Raw genomic sequence first — 15,120 nt, forward strand, 5'->3', positions numbered from 1 at the left:
GGACTTCTCGGAAAGCCCAATTCCACTGGTGATAACCAAGATTCAGGCATTTTTAGGAACACAACTGGCTGTCTCAAGTCGGTCGTGAACAGCCTCGTTTCAAAAACATCCCATGATGATGAAGCACTAGTGGGTTGCAGTCACATTTATGAAATTACTCACCAACAGTTCGAGTTTAAGATCAATACTCTGCAACTGAGTTTCATGACATAACACTTTTTTTTTCTTTCTTTTTTTATATTTGAGTTTGGCATCCCTCTGGAAAGAGATTGACGAAATTTCAAATTAAATAAGAGAACTCTTTTGGCCTTGATAAACTTTTTACTCCCTTGGCCAGATAAGAGCTATAAGGTTTTGATGCTCCATCTTATTTTTTGTGACTGATGTCTGAACTTTTGTTCGTATTTTGCTCATTTTAATGACGCATTCCAAAGTCAAGCACATACTGTATACATCAAACAAACACTGACATTCAATTTGTGCAGTGCGGTCTAATATCTCTCCGGCAAAATTTCTTCTCAAAGACTCACCATGTGAGCGGATTTTGAGCTGCAGACTTACCACTGCCTTGTTTTCCTCATCTATATTTGATGAGGGAGGTGATTGTGGCAAGGGTTGAGTCATGGAGCAAAAGCCTTGGGGAGCACAGATGGAGTCAGAGCCAATGCTGTACTGGTCTCTACAGAAATATGATTCAATAATAATGAGGATAATCAGTTTATAAGTGGTTACTGTGCTAAATTTGGACACAGAGTTTTCAGTTTTTGGGGTCTTGCTCAAGTAGGAGTTGCTTTACTGAGTGCTTAATATGCAGATGTACTACACATTTAAGACACAATTTTATTAAATGTCATGTAATTATTCAACAATATTAAGTTACCTCTGGAAAATTAGCTTTATAATAAAACCCCAAAATGTTGAGACATCTTAAGGCTTGTTGCCATTATCAGCAAACCCACATATATGAATGATGCAGTGGAAACCATACAATTGTTACCTTAAAAAGATATTTCTACCTGATTTCACCCATACAATTTAGTTTTGTTGGTATAACTTGATGTCTATAGGTTGGTTCAGTGATGTGGATATTTTTACTTTAATAAAACCAGGTCATTTAGCCATTTTTTACCATTTTTCCCCCCAGTGTGTATACTAAAAGCATGACTCAAGCATGCTGTCCAAACTTTAGTAACACAATTCATGACCACTGGTATAGACATATCAGTCAACGAAAGAGAACCGCAACAATAGGTCGTTTAAAAAAATAATACAACATTTTGGGGATGTTTGCATGGTGACATGACGTTTGGCAAGCCTGTTGTTTCTGCTACAATGCACCAACACAAAATAAGCATCCTCTGCATTACTCAGAGTTTTAGTCATTGCGGTGGTTCTGAACCAAACAGCCTACTTACCGTAATTATCCCTCAGATTTCTCTTGGGAAATTTCATTAATATACGCTTAAAAATGTCTTCAATTATTATTGTATAAAAATGCATAGTGACTTTGAACACTATGTCCAAACTTTACTTATCAACTTATCTTGAGGGAATACTTTTCCGCATTATCTTCTGGGAGAGATGGCAGTTAAAACTCAGGAAATGTCTGTTTTATTTACTAAACAGTAGACAACATCTCTGAAGCCTGCAAGGCTTTTTCTGATAACCACCAGGGAAGCAGTGTGCTTTCTGCCTTGAAGGCCATCTAAATACTCTGAACGTGCAAGCTTGCATTATTTATGGCTCTGTTAAGACTCCTAGTCACAACAGAAATACAAGTGCAATTGAACATTCAGTTGCTCAGTTTACAACAACCCTTATACTGGCACTGCCCAGGGGAAAGAAAAAGCCCAAATGAGATCGAACATCTCACTGGAGACTTTTGATGAACTCTTCTAGTTTACCTTTCTGATTCTCATCTGGAAAAATATAAATAAATAACAGTAGTCTCAAGTGTCTCCTTTCGTTTCAGAAGGGATCTCAACAATGTCTCAAACTGTGCTCGGATTTCAAAGTCTGCAATCATAAGAGATTTCTTTTTGAACTCAAATATTTCTCAACAAAATTCTTCCAAAAGCAAACGATTTGAGCTTGTGTCCACATAAATGTCGGGACTTACGTTTAGGAGAAACATCTGAGACCAAGATGACAAATAAATGAAACAAATGAGAACTCGGTAATGTCTCTTGAGCTCTGAAAGAGTACGTTTCTGAGCCATAATAATAATTTTTAAAAAAAACTGGTGGTTTGCATTGATGAATAATTTATAAAAGGAATATAATTATGCATCTTTCCTACTCTTCGAGTCGGAGAGCATGAGATGCTTTTGAGAAATGTCATTGCAACATAGTCACTCCATATTCAAGTGCGGTCTGAATAGCCTGCACACCTTCCCTTGCGAGAGATGCGCCAGACGGGCTCCACAGTTTTGGATCCCAAAATTCAATCACCCAGAATCATTACATCTGAGCTGTCAGTTTACTGGCAGCCGTATTTGTAAGACGTCACTCTTTTAGCCCCAGGGGCACAGTGAGTAAATTATGAAGCTCGGTTATTAAGAGAGGTTCCAACAACCCCCTCTGAGTTCCCATTCCTCATACCTCATTCACGCCTGGACAGGACCCCACGGAAGGATGAATTCTCTTCATTGCACATTATGTTTTCCAAGAGACAAATCTACTTCTGAAATATTCATTCTTCTGGTGAATGTGAGGCTACATTTACTTGCCACACTGTTCATTAAGACTGTATACAGCATTTGGATGCCTCGAAATATATTGTGCTTATTCACGTTGCGAAGGTTTTTGGCTCCACCAAGAGGACATTATGATATTTCTGATCATTTACAGTCCTGGTTTTGCTTTGACAGAAGAGCGCTCATGCTTTTTACTCCAGATAAATATTTCCCAAGGTAGATTTTTTTTTTTTTTGGAAAGTCAATTTCTGTACAAACATCTGCCAAATATTTCAACTGTTATTTATATTTCAATATTTCAAGAAATTGTTATGCTTATAGCTGGGCATAAAAAAATTTTTTTTTTTAAATATATAAAATACTATCTAAAGTTAAAAAGGCCATCTTCGCCAAAGTATCTGTATTTAAAATGTATTAAATGTTATTTATTGGATTTTTAGAAACATTTAATCAGTAAAAATTTTAAACCTAAAATTATGGAAGCCCGTTTCCGCCACTGAATAAAAAATAAAAGAGGTAATTGCGACTTTTTCTCTCACAATTCTGACTTTTTTTCTCAGAATTGCGATACAAACTCGCAATTGCGAGTTAAAGTGTCATAATTGAGAGATATAAATTCGGAATTCTGAGAAAAGAAGTCAGAATTCTGAGATAAAAAGTCACAATTACCTTTTTTTATTTAGTGGCGGAAACGGGCTTCCATATAAAACAGCACAAAAAATGTAAAAAAAATTCTAACCATTGCTTTGGTCTACATGCAAGATATTGTAATTACTCGACTGTAAAATAAAATTAAACATTTAAAACACATGCAACTTGTTGACTCTTGTCTGGATGTACTGGATGACAAATGACAAAAAATAAATAAATTTTAAAATCTGTCTGCGATTTGTCACCGGGTGCCTACTGTGTAGGATCAAGGAGTGAAGGAGCATTTACAACGAACAGTCTTTAATAAGCAAAACAACAAGGAACACACACGCAGCACCGGGGATAGACGTTTAAGACAGGACACAGGACTCAGGAAACACAGGGCTAATATACTCTAGAACAAAACGAGGAACACCTGACATCAATGAACATAATCAACATGAAAGAGAAACTTGGTCACAGGGGGGAACATGGAACACGTGGGGGAGGAAAACAGACAAAACAGTCCATGGGCGTGACACGATTAGAAAAAAAAAATATTAATACTAAAATACAGAATGAAACAAAAACGTTGGTCTGTACACATAATATTGCTAATGAATACACTTAAGATATGCCTAGTTAAGTAAAATAGAAGGAAACTACATTTTTATAAATAAGTCATAGTTTCTAAATAGAGATATTTACAAAATACAAAACAAATGTGTAAGTTAATTTATATTTACTACAAACAGCAATTCATGTATTCACAACAATTTACATTAAGAAAACATGATTTAAAAAAAAGAAAGAAGAAATTCAATGACACACAAGAGCTTTTGCATGTTTTAAATTTATTTATTTATTTTACTAGTGTGGTGCAGCTATGACGTCAGAATCCAGAAGACTAATTCGCCACTGGTTCCTTCGAGATTTTCATATGGGGTTTTTCAGTTTATGAGTAAAATAAGGTCTATGGTAAATATAACTTGATGGTACTTTGACATTTTGTTCTACAACATAAACTGCACACATTCATACCGAAAACGCAAAGCAGTTATGTTTATTTTTTGAAAACATATGTTTCTAATAAGTAAATAGATAAGACAGTTTGGGATGTCAGTGTGTGCCGTTTTAGAACAAAATATCAAAGTATTATCAAGTTATGTTTACCACAGGTTTTATTTGACTCATAAATTGAAAAACTCCATTATTAAACCCCATAGAAAAATCTCAAAGGAACCAGTGGTGAATTAGTCTTCTGGGTTCTGACGTCATACCTGCACCACACTCTATTGACTGTTGATGGCTGGTAAAGTCCTATCATCACCTCCACATGATACCGGCTGGGCAAGTTCCTCCTAGACCTTGGTGAACAATGAAGGCACCACAACATCAGATGGAGCAATGAGCCGGTTGGTGGTATTCTATGTTGCATCTCAATACAAGCAGCCCAAAATTTAGATTGAGAAACGCGATGCGACAAGTGGATGAGAGCTCCCTTTCCATGGACAGGACAGGGTAAAGAAGTGAGTCCAATGGCTACGACTTTGAGCCCAACCCAACATTGAAACAAAGACTGAAAGAGGCAGGGAATTGGCTGACAACCTGAAAAGCAGAAAGGTGGACTTCCTCTGCATCCAATAGACCAAGTGGAAAGACGGCAAATCCGAGAAAACCGGGGACTTGTTTCAAGCTAATCTACAACGGTACATCAACAACGAGGAATGGTGTGCTGGTGGCTGTGAGCCAGAAGTACCGCGATAACACCACGTCTGTGGAGAACATCTTTGCCCACCTGATGTCGGTCAAGATTGAGACGGGCAATAACTTCCTTTGAGTACTTTCCGCTTACGCACCACATTCGGGTTGCACTGCCATCAATGCATTAAATATCAGGCATGACAAACATGTCAGGGACATAAATGGGCAGCTCTTGAAAAATCCGCCGGACATCCTTCACCAGTGGAAGGAGCACTTCACCTGTGTTTGCAATGATTAATACCATTTGCAATGAAGAACGCCAGCATCCACCGATACCAAGTGCAGTGGCGCATCTACGTCCGGTCCCGCAAATCACGGCAGCTGAAGTTATGGTTGCAATCAGCAAAATGAAGATGGGCAAAGCGACTGGACCAGAAGATCTCCATGCCAATGTGTTGAAACTTATGGGAATGCAAGAGGCAGAGATGCTTGTGATGCTCTTCTGTAAGATTGTGAACTCTGGTAGGCCATGTAGGACTTGGCTGACAGCATCACGGTGCTGATATGGAAGAAGGGCAATGTCACGGCTGCTCCAAAAATACCTGCCTATCTATCAGCTGGGCCACACGGTGAAGATATTCGAGCATGTCCTGGACCGCCGACTGCGCAGTCGTCACAATATTGCCCAAACTATGCAGTCTATGCATAAACAGTACTATAGGAAGGTCGATGCATCATGGCTTCACAAACGAATGAACGATGAGGAAAGGTGTATCTTGTAAAAGTACCATCTGACTGAGACCACCGCGTTGTGGTCCATGACGCATTGTGTTATCTCAACTCTAAATGCAAAATTAAGCTTACCTCATCGGACCAAGATCGCTGATGACACAACTCCAAATGCATAAAAAAAGTACAAAGTCTGCAAAAGTCATGACATGCCAACCTTCCAATAATAATGTTTCATGTAAAACGCAACTAACTGACCAAGATCGCTGACATCTGCGTTGTGTAATTGCAACCATGTTGTGTAATTGCAACTCCGAACACAGAATGTACATTCTTACTTGAAACACAGGTGCCCAATCCTTTTCCCAGACATCTACCTACCTGAAGAGTTCAGCTCCAGCCCTGATCAAACACACCTGTCTTCGAGCATGTCCTGGACCGCAGACTGCGCAGTCGTCACAATATTGCCCAAACTATGCAGTCTATGCATAAACAGTACTATAGGAAGGTCGATGCATCATGGCTTCACAAACGAATGAACGATGAGGAAAGGTGTATCTTGTAAAAGTACCATCTGACTGAGACCACCGCGTTGTGGTCCATGACGCATTGTGTTATCTCAACTCTAAATGCAAAATTAAGCTTACCTCATCGGACCAAGATCGCTGATGACACAACTCCAAATGCATAAAAAAAGTACAAAGTCTGCAAAAGTCATGACATGCCAACCTTCCAATAATAATGTTTCATGTAAAACGCAACTAACTGACCAAGATCGCTGACATCTGCGTTGTGTAATTGCAACTCCGAACACAGAATGTACATTCTTACTTGAAACACAGGTGCCCAATCCTTTTCCCAGACATCTACCTACCTGAAGAGTTCAGCTCCAGCACTGATCAAACACACCTGTCTGTAATTATTAAGAGCTCCTGAAGATCTTGATTAGTTGGTTCAGTTGTCTTTGATCAGGACTGGAGCTGAACTTTAAAAGCAGGAAGGTAAATATTCAGGAACAGAATTGGGCACGATATTGTAGAAACATATCGAAAACTAAACTAACAAACCCACTATGCGCAAATGGCGTTATAAACATTTTCACGAAGAGACACTTACCTGAAAAAGTGGAAACGTTACTTTTACGACCGGTCAGCTTCAGAAGGAAGAATTGTTATGTTACGTAGCATGCGCTCGTGTGCGTGGATACCCGGATCGAACCGGATTCATTGCTTCGTAGCATCCTGCTGAAAAATGAGACCAAAATCCCAAGAGACGCCGATTTCTAAACGCATGTAAATCGATTCCCCATGGAGGGAAATATTAACAATAAATAATAATATGAAAAAAACTTTGCCGTCTTGACAGTGAGTTCGGAGTTGGAGATTTTATCACAGGTTTGTGAAAATTCTAAAAAAGACATCATAGATTTCATGTCAGAAACTTACTTGCACTAGAAATTATTGTCAGTTGTTCTCAATAAACAGTCATGGCAATTAGGCTATTAGTTTTCAAGAATGTGTGTCCCTTACAAACCATGTCACTGCATAGCAGTGTTATTTTAATGTCATTGGCATACTATTATGGTTTTCATTAATATTTAGATTTTTTTTAAATATTTTTTGTTTTCGCTCGTAATTGTCATTTTGTTTGTCTATATAGTTTTTATTTACATTTCAGTATTAGTTTTAGATATTTTAGATTTTAGTAGATCAAAGTGTTCCTATAATGCATTATCATTCCAGATAATTAAATACAAACACATCACACTTTTGCATTAATAAAGCCTTTTTTTGTTTTGTTTTTTATTGTTCATATCCTAAAACTACGTTGTGAACAAAACAGGAAATGAATTTAGGCTCTAAAAATGGTAGGTGGATATAGTAAGCTAGTTCAGTGCAAATACACAGTTCAGTAGTAGGCTTGCAAAGACATAATATGACAGGACGTGTCAAAAGACATCTCGATCCCTGTGCGATAACATTCAACTTCACATCAGCCACTCATGAATATTTACATGGCACTCGGGTCCACCTGGCCACGTGCAGACGAGAAGAGACAAGCGGTTCAGCACTAGTCTGTCATACATGTGACATTAAAAAACCCCATGATGAGTCTCTGTCTGTCTGTGTGTGTGTGTGTGTGTGTGTGTACTGGTTTATATATCCTGGTGGGGACTTAAACCTGACTACACACGGACTCGTGTCACGGTGGGGACCTAAATTGTGGTCCCCACGGGTAAAAAAAGCTTATAAATCGTACAGAATTAAGTTTTTTGAAAATCTAAAAATGCAGAAAGTTTACTGTGAGGGGTAGGGTTGGTGTAGGGCAATAGAATATACGGTCTGTACAGTAGAAAAACCATTACGCTTATGGAGAGTCCCCACAAGGATAGCTGACCAGACGTGTGTGTGTGTGTGTGTCTATGCATTCATCACATCACCTACACCCACCCAGATCAATTTGATGCTGGCAGCATATGGTAGATACAAGCATGAGTTCTAGACCAGTTCACCGCTTTCAGTCACCCTTCTCCATAAAGATGAGCTCATTACCAAGACATTACAATGGCTTAATTGAACAGTGATTCTATTTAAATAACAAATTAAATTTGCCTTGCCAAACACCACTAACTAATAATGACATTGCATGCTATGGTGCAGTGGTTTTCTGTCTCCAGTTATATTAAAGCAATAGTTCATCCAAAAATGAAAATGTACTCACCCTCAGGACATCCGAGATGTAAGATGAGTTTGTTTCTTCATCAGAACAGATTTGGAGAAATTTAGCATTTCATCACTTGCTGACCAATGGATCCTCTGTAGTGAATGGGTGCCGTCAGAATGAGAGTCCAAACAGCTGCTAAAAACATAATAATCCACATGAATCCAGTCCATCAATTAATGTCTTGTGAAGTGAAGAGCTGTGTGTTTGGAAGAAACAAATCCATCATCAAGTTCAAAACAAAGATATGAGTCTGCTATCCATAATATTGTTTTCTCTAGTAAAAAGAAGTAGTCTTTTCTGATTCAGGAGATAAATATGCACAGATCAAACAACGTTTACAAGAGAAAACAGTTCCAAATTAATGTTTTGGTGGATTTTGATGACAACGGGATAGGCTTTTTCACTGGAGGAAGCGTTATTATGGATTATAGACATGCATTTTACCCAAAAGCAATGGTTTAAAGTTAAAACGCCTTGCTGGATTTGTTTCTTACAAACATGCAGCTTTTCGCCTCACAAGATATTAACTGAGGGACTGGGGTTGAGTGGATTAAAGAAGATATTGAAACAAACTCTACATCTTGGATGGCCTGGGGTGAATACATTTTCCTTTTTGGTCGAACTATTCCTTCAAGAGGTTGAAAATCAACCTACGACTATGTGTGACTTATGAATTCCCCAAGTTTAAATGCATAGAACATCCCATAAAATAAGCACAAGCAACAAAACCTGGTATTAAATGTAGATTTTATTAATGAAAATTTGCCAAATATACACTCAATATCAACAGATTAATTATCAAGTTCATGTAACTATATTCAAAAGTGGTCATTTGTTTAGAGAACTATTAGGTCAGGGTTGAACAGACATTATATCTCCAAATACTACACACTATACAGGTCAGTAAGCATCAGATTTGCTTAAACCAGAGTGTTCATTGATCGGTTTTGAGTTTGTTCACTTTTCCGTGACGAATGCCCATTACAACAACTTTAGTTTATTTGATTTTCATGAAAAATCACTATAAAAACAGTTCAGGGCTTTGAGTCTACCCAGGAAACCATGGCTGACATTTAGAATGCATTATTAATTTGGAAACCATCTGAATGTGATAACATTCGAGTTGTAGTTTTCATTTGCAGAATTCTGTCTTTTTGTGTTAATCTCTTAAGTTTAGCTTGATACAAAGTTCAAGTCAGCTTTTCAAAAATGGACGTATATTGAGACATCACTGCTAACCAAGGCTTGTTATATTTCAGCATATTGAACAGCAAGCGTTAGGACACCAAAGAGATAACATCATATCGTCCAGAAAATGAATGCCATGGAAATATTCCTGCCGTTCTACCAAACAAAACATCTAGTCAGTGTACAAACGTTGATGTGAGGGTTCAGACTTCATTTGTCCATTTGAGATTCAACAGTTTCATGCCCTTAAACAAGATTGATCAATTTATTCCACAGGGAAATATCCAGTCTCACCAAAGGCTCACTAAAGTGCTTTCAGCACCACACATACAGCAGTAACCAATCAGGTGCTATATACTATTATTAAATAAATTTGTATGTATGTATGTATGTATATATATATATATATATATATATATATATATATATATATATATATATATATAACAATCAGAAAAAGAAATGACCGATCATTTTTAGTAATTAACAAAAAGAATAAATGTACAAATAGTATTTTCACTTATAATTTCAGTGCATAAATAAGATAAAATGATTATAATGACATAAATTATTGAGTTATGCATGTATGACTATATAACAATGTGTCTTTGTCCAGATAACCATAAAGGTAGAATGTAAACATGACATCAGTTAATTTATTTGTGAACAAAAGCATATCATAATGGAGAGCACTATAGTATTCCAGAGCTTGAGTAGACCACTGCAGTTCTTGAGGTCTACTGAAAACCTTTATTACACCAGGAGTTGCAAAAAATACTATTTTTTATTTGATAGGCACAAAGGCAATTTTTGAACTTTGCCCGAAGACACATATTTCCACAGAGCTATGCTATTCATGCACTTTTTTATCTTTATTGGTACAAACAGTCCCCATGTTGTGCCACTTTAAAGGTGCATGTGAACAAGAATATGAAATTGTTTTTCGTACACTTGCCGCATTATACTAGCTGTGGTCTTTTGACATCAATCACAACCAAGCTAATAAAACATAACACACAAATTACAAACAAAAGAGATCCATGTGAAACTTAAAAAAGGACACTATTTCCTGATGAGTTCAGCTAAACATATTGAGATGTAAATTAATGATTGTTATACATGCAAGCATAAGACCAATTTATTAAAATGCTATGCCTGAGATTTGAAAAAGGATGCAATAGACGGGGTTCCCACACAAAAGACCAATGACTTTTTCAATGAAGGCCAAATACCAGACATATTTTTTTTTAATATGCACTTTATAAGACAGCACTCAAAATGAGCTATTTCTAGCCAATGGAATTTTCTGAGAATAAAAATAAATAAAATACAAATAAAATAAAAAAGAAGAAGAAAAAAAAAAAAGAAAAGAAAAAAAAGAAAAAGTCAAATGCTTTTTTTTTTTTTTTTAGTTTTGAAATTCTCTAATATTTGCAAGTTTTTTTAATAACTGTGGGAACCCTGAATAGGGCTTGGTAAAAAAAATTAAATAAATAAATAAATTAGTCTCTGCTGCTAATAAATGTGTAAACTGCAAATGCAAAAAACACAAGTTACACAAGTTAAATGGTTACTGACGAATCACTTATGCTAAAATAATAATAAGAAAAAGAAAGAAAAATCTATTTCTGAGATTAAAATGTTTGTTTATAATTTTGAGGGTATTCTTGTTCCTATCATGTCCTATGCAGTCACTAAATTAATGCGTACAAATGACTTAATGAAATACATGGACACCCAAGTAAATTGGTTAGTATTCCTAAGAAAACTGTATTATTAAAATAACAATTTAAATTCACTTCATTTATGGAAACTTTGGCATTTGGTGTAGACACACCACGGGGGCTGTACAATGAAAAAAATACATGATCTCAACTTCATTACTTTCATTGTTGTTTCAGTCATATTGCATCAGTAATCACAGAACATGAGAGTAGCAGAGATGTGAAAAAATAATTAATTATTAAAAACTTTTTACCATATAATTATTCCTTGTGTTCATGCCTCTTATTTTTTAACTAGATGTACTAAATGTATTTTACATTTATGCATTTGCACACATTTTTTTTCTAAGCGACTTATATTGCACTAAATCTGCACATTTTATTATGTACAATGCATTTCCTGAGAATTTTTCAGATTTTCTGAGCATAAAAACAGTTCATAAAAAGTTCATTTCCTGAGAAACATCCTTTACTGTTTGAGCCACAGAAATACTTCTTTACTTTCTTTATTTCGCTTCTATTAAACATTTTAATCTACTGGGCAACAATGGCTAATACTAGCTGCCTGTGACTAACAATAACAAGTTGGTTCACAAAGTAGACTTTGTCTAGTTATTAAAAAAAGAGAAAAGCTTTGATATCTCCCAACCCAGTTGCATTTTACAAGACAACATTTCAATCCAGGAAAGAACACTGTGCTTGTCAAAGCATTTCAAGGGGTCTTTAAGAGTAAATTAAGCTCGTTTTCCTTATTAATCGTAGATAAACGCACCAGAAACACAGTCTGTTTTAAGTAACAGTGTTATGGTGTAAACAGCATGATGCTTTGACCCTGTGGTCGAGCTTACCTTCCGTGATCGTGTCCTTCACGAGACCTCTTCCATAATGCTGGTCATAGGTGTCAAAGCTGTCTAAGCCAACTTTATACACCTAAAAGACAGCAAGAAACATTTTAAGCTAGAGTTGAATATGAATAGTCTCTTCAGAGGTCTGGCTCTCCATCTAGAGGACATGTGAGGTCACTACAGTATCTCCTCTGATTGAATGAAATTCAAGTTGAACTTCTGGAAAGGGTGATGAGGGAGCCAATGTAATATCGTACTGTGTAATTTGGGTTTATTTTGAGAGGGGCATTAAGTTCCTTTCTATATCATCCAAATCAACGGCACAATTATGAGTAATGGTTCTGTTTGCTTGGTGGTTATGTAAATGGGATCTTTTCATCCGTCTGTTTTTCCGTACAGGCTGGCAGAGAGCTAAACCCCTGGGACGGCCCGAGACTGAGAATTTACATACCGTCTGCTCCCCATCAATATTTCACGAAGAAACTGGACCTCGCTGCCCTTTCTATGTGCAATTTTAGACAACTCCTATCCTGAAGACTTCAAATTTCCTTTTTTTTTTTTTTTACATAGTAAAAGGTCAACCAATCATTTTCCTTAAACTACTGAACTGTGCTTCTTTTACTTCAGCTGCCCTTTGAGCCAAGAGCGGTAAAACAAACAAGACAGTAAAGTCTCTATAATATAGAAATTGGACTCCTAAGCTGTGCCAAGTTCAATCAATGGGAAATACATAAAGGATTGACATTTCAAATAAAACAAGAACAGATGTATCGTTTAAAAAAAAAACATGTATTAATGTGCACTACCCCAAAAGCTTCAATCAATGAATCAATTCTGTTTATTTCAGTCCTTACAGACAACTTTTCACAATAAATAAATGAACATAACTTCAAAAAAAGGTATAGGCAGAAGCCTTGCTTATTATGCCTACCCTTTATACATATTTAACCGATGAACGTCACTTTTTCATTAGATTTGATAATACAAGATTAACAAAGCTTCTTATTTTGCTGAACATTATAATGGAGTTTTTCAATTCATGAGTAAAATAAAGTCTGTGTTAAACATAACTTGATAATCCTTGAATGTTTTGTTCTACAACATAAACTGCACACACTCCCACCCCAAAAATTCTTGTGTAGAAAAATGCTTATTTTGTATTTTTTTTTTAATTAATCATATCTTCAAAAATGTGTGTTTTCCGTTATAGGTGTGTGTAATTTACACTGTAGAGCAAAACGTTAAAGTATCGTTATGTTTACCACAGACCTTATTTTACTCATAAATTGAAAAACCCCATTATAAACCCCAATATGAAAATCTGGAGGGAACCCATGGTGAATTAGTCTTCCGGGTTTTGATGTCATCCCTGCAGCACTCTATTAACACAAGCTCCACACAGCTACAACTGAGCTCTCTCTCTTTCTAATAACTGCATTAGAGTGCATTATCAGTGGCTCAAGCCTCTATATAGCTCTAAAATGACATTATGGAATTAGCAACGGAGGCTTGAGATGAGATGCATAAGAAATTAGTCCTAAGAGCATTTTAAGGACAAAAACCTGACAAATGTCTTGAAATACATCATCTGAAAAAAATGTCTTAAAGGTGTGGTAACTTTAGTAAGAGAGGAATAATTGACTCCGGTCCGTTGAATTATTAGAAAAATAAATGCAGATTATTTGTGCATTACACATTATTTTATTAAAGGGGCGATGCACAGACACATCTTACCTCTTGCATGCGATACGATCAGAAAGGTTTTTTACATTAGATATTTATATCCATGTACAAACGAAGAAAGGCAATTCATATAAAGCACTGTTCTCAGAGGACTTGCACATTTCCTCCGAGATAATAAAGAACGACACGGCTCTGCATAAGTGAAGGGTGTTGAGTAAACCTCATCCATCATGAGCTGATGATAAAGAGTTTGGAGGTCTCCACCCGTGTTTCTCAAGAGAGAAGCAAAAGACCCTGAGGATGCTGGGAGAGGCCACAGCGTGATAAGCTCATCCTGTCCGATGACACAGATATACAAACATATCCTTCTCTCTCTCTCTCTCCCACACACACACACACACATACACATACACACTAGTATTCCTATCATTATAGGGACATTCCATCAGCATAATGGTTTTTATACTGTATAAACTGTATTTTCGGTAACACTTTAGATAGGGAACACATTCACTATTTACTAAGCATTTTCCCTCAAGCTCCTGATTTGTTGCTCATTAATAGTTAGTAAGGTAGTTGTTATGTTTAGGTATGGGGTTGGATTAAGGGATCTAAAATAAGGCATTAATATGTGCTTTATAGATACTAATAAACAGCCAATATGCTAGTAATATGCATGCTAATAAGCAACTAGTTAATGGTGAAAAGTGTACCTTAAAATAATGTGTTACTGTTAGGGTTGGGTATCGTTCACATTTTAACCGGTATGGTACCGGTATCGGTACCTGAATTTCGGTGCCGGTACCCAACGGTATCTTTTTTCGGTACTTTACTCTTGGTGTAATTACAAAAACATTAATTTTAGTGAAAAAATAAGTCCAAAAGTCTCAATTTCAACATTTTGAACAATAGGGCCCTACAAACTTTTTCTTTCTTTCTTTGTTTCCCCCCCCAGAAATTCTTGTTTTAATTTTTTTGAAAATCAAATGAAGGCAGTAAACATTTTTTGGTAAGCAAACTGTGGTTTATTGTTGAAATTAATACATGGAAGAAAAATTGTGTGATTATTCCTTTAAAACATTTATAATAGGCCAAGAATTGTATTTTTTTTTCTACAATTAAGTGATTAATCTGGTTGTAATATTTATTTTTATCATTTAATTGTTTTATTTAAATTTGATAGAAAATTGAATATTTA

The sequence above is a fragment of the Sinocyclocheilus grahami genome, unplaced genomic scaffold (genome assembly GCF_001515645.1).
Source record: "Sinocyclocheilus grahami isolate Dianchi unplaced genomic scaffold, SAMN03320097.WGS_v1.1 scaffold221.1, whole genome shotgun sequence".
Taxonomy (NCBI): Eukaryota; Metazoa; Chordata; class Actinopteri; order Cypriniformes; family Cyprinidae; genus Sinocyclocheilus; species Sinocyclocheilus grahami.